Genomic DNA, 3112 nt, shown 5'->3' on the forward strand with positions numbered 1-3112 from the left:
TTTCCTTGTCCTTTCTTCTTCAGCACTCACAGCTCCTCTTGAATTCCTTTCAAAGTCTGATCCATAAAGTTCATCACTCTGAGCTACATTCTCCACTAGGGTCATGGCATCATTGACTTCCTTGGTCATGAAATTACCATTTGAAGCTGTGTCCAAGAGGAGTCTGACCTTTGGTAAAGCACCTCTGTAGAAGGTACTTAGCAGCTGAGCATCTGAGAATCCATGGTGAGGGCATTGCATGACATACCCTCTAAATCTTTCCCAAGCCTCACAAAATGATTCATGGTTCTTCTGAATGAAACTTGAGATTTCATTTCTTAACCTTGCTGTTCTTAATGAAGAGAAGAACTTGGTTAGAAATGCTCTTTTGCATTGCTTCCATGTTGTGACTGATCCTTGAGGTAGAGACTTTTCCCATTGATGAGCTTTGTCTCCTAGAGAAAAAGGAAATAGCCTCAACTTGAAACTGTCCTCACTCACTCCATTCATCTTAGTTAGATCACAAACTCTATCAAAGTTGTCAATGTGATCTAACGGGTCTTCTAATGCCAAGCCATGGAACTTGTTTGATTGCACCATGTTGATCAAGCCAGATTTGATCTCAAAATCGTTTTCAGGTGTTGGAGCTTGAATCCCATGTCTCGGACCCTGAGTATTGGCCTCATCACCAGCTCCCACAATTTGTCTTGGACGTGGAGGTGGTGGCTCTTGCTGATTCTGGTGGTTTCCATTACCACCATGAGTGTAACACCCCAGATTCGTACTAAGATTAGGATGAACCCCGAGCGCCACAAGATGATAATAAAGAAAGTTCGACCAAAGCAGCCCATACTACTTAGGTTAAACCGTTTCTAAAATCACGCCTCTTGACCAAGATCTAAGGCTTTTCAACCCGTATCATAGTCTTTAGTTGTTTCAGCTTGGACTAGCTTATATCACTAACACAAGCCGAGTTTTATTTTTAAATCATACTTAATATTATTAAACTTGAAAATATTGTCTTACAAAACGATTATAGCGAAACGGCCATGGCCTAGTGCCCAAAAGATACTATGTACATACTTGAAACCTTGTTTTGCAAAAGCCAAGCCAAAACTACTCCAGCCTCCTACCGTTCCACCTTTCCCAAGCTATTCCCGACTACTGGTCACCTGCAAAACAAATGAGTCATGAGTATTTTAGCAATACTTAGTGAGCTCTGGGGGTACTAAACACACATTAGTTCCCAATCCCCACACAAACAATCACACAATCAATCATAATGCATCACTGTATGTACAAGCGGAAGCAATCTAAGACATAGGTCCTTATATGTCAAACAATCTCGTTTCCTAATGCGAGACCTCTAAATGCATCGGCTACTCCCCTAGTTGCAATGATCCCGCAAATCACCACACATGATCATCTTGGCGACCTCACACCGACCTACTGAATACCGTCACATAGCATCGAACCGCCTTACTGGCAGCACTCGGCCAAGGGAGCTACCCTTCGACCCTCTGAGTCTTCCTACCTCCGTGGCCTTCTCCACGAAGATAAGGTATGTGGACGTGCCGACTGCATCTACTCTAAGAACGTATAAATCCTACTTTGATTTATACTTCCTAGATGCATCACCAAATAACACACAAACAATTAAATATGACATGCAAGAGGTCCTTTACTTGCATTCATCATTTAATTCACCAAGTATCATTTCTATCCGGTTTTCCTCAAAACCATAGAAAATAATACGTCAAACCTTTCACCAAGCACATCTTCAGACCAGAATAACACCGTCCCGGTTATTCTTCCGACCAGATCTGCATGTTAGCGTATCAACATACACAAAACCGGAACTCACCCTTATCGCAGGTCCAACACCGATCTTAACCCCTTTTGTTCCTAACTCTGGTATTCCTCTAGATCTAGAACCATATAGATCTAATGAATAACTAGCCGAGGACAAGATTGAGACAGAAAGGGTTTACTCTACGGCTTACCGACCGTTCGCTAAGCTAGCACCGCGCGACCACTTCCCGTAAGTAGAATCCTATCGCCAAATACCCAAACTCTTTCCTTTCTCTCACTACTTTCTCTCTCAAGAATTCTCAGATTTTGAGATGAATTTTCCTGAGCTTAAGGGAGGGGTATTTATAGGTTCAGGGAGGTTTTGCATGTTTGCCACATGCTAAACACTTGTCAAAAATTCTTAAACCTTAGTCATCAGACCTAACACTAATCACCCTTAATCCTGCGCCAAATGTGTGGACAGAAACCAGCCACATCTGTTCTTATCCGCACATAACCTCCATCAGATTTCCGCATTTTTACAATGATCTGACTCGCTCATGCTTCCTCGGCCAGAACCTGATCCTCGGCAAAAATCTAATTCCCTCGGCAGAATTTTTATTTCCCTCGACAAAATCCCTTCTTGCTCGACCAAAGTTGCTTCTCTCGGCAGAATCTAACTTTCTCGGCCTTCACTGGATTTTTCCTGGTCCGTTCCTGACTCAACACTTAACCGTGGTCACCTGTCCGTACTTACTCATCGACCGGGTTGTTACAATGAGCCTGTTGCCCTTGATCCATACCCAACCTCTCAATGTGCACAGCTCTTTCTCTTTGACTTCTGGTGTTCATACACCTGAAAACAAAGACATCACTTGAAAGGTAATCAGTAAAACAAAAGAAAATGAATTGATCTCAAGAAGATCCAAAGTCCTAATGCTAGAATGAATCCCCAATCGGCAACGGCGCCAAATTGATAGTAGGAATTTTTCAATCCTTGATCAATTCCTCAACTACTCATGTGATTGTAGCACTTGAGGTATCAAACCATTTGAAGAGATTCTAGGCACTAAGACTATATGGAACTATCTTAATTCAAGTCTAAAGAAACAGGTTGGTGATTAAGTGATCTAAAACATATAACAAACAAAGAGAAGCAGTAATTAAGAACAAGCAACAAGATAAACAAAACAAAGACACAAATTCAAAAATAAGATAAGGCTAAACCTCTAGATGTGATCATTGATCAGGGTGCTTTCAATGCTTAATTCATGATGCTAAGCAAACAATGCAACACTTGCAATTCTTTAGTCTAGACTTCCAATTCAGATTAATTCATTCC

At 41.5% G+C, this 3112-nt stretch overlaps 1 non-coding gene across 1 annotated transcript; it reads left to right on the forward strand.

The window, feature by feature from the left end:
- The first annotated feature begins 217 nt into the window (after positions 1 to 217).
- On the forward strand, positions 218 to 324 carry LOC112085625. The gene has a single exon (XR_002898926.1). It is a non-coding gene; the product is annotated as a small nucleolar RNA R71 (small nucleolar RNA).
- Positions 325 to 3112: the final 2788 nt, after the last annotated feature.

This window comes from Eutrema salsugineum, unplaced genomic scaffold, assembly GCF_000478725.1.
Source record: "Eutrema salsugineum unplaced genomic scaffold, Eutsalg1_0 scaffold_3, whole genome shotgun sequence".
NCBI classification, from domain to species: Eukaryota; Viridiplantae; Streptophyta; class Magnoliopsida; order Brassicales; family Brassicaceae; genus Eutrema; species Eutrema salsugineum.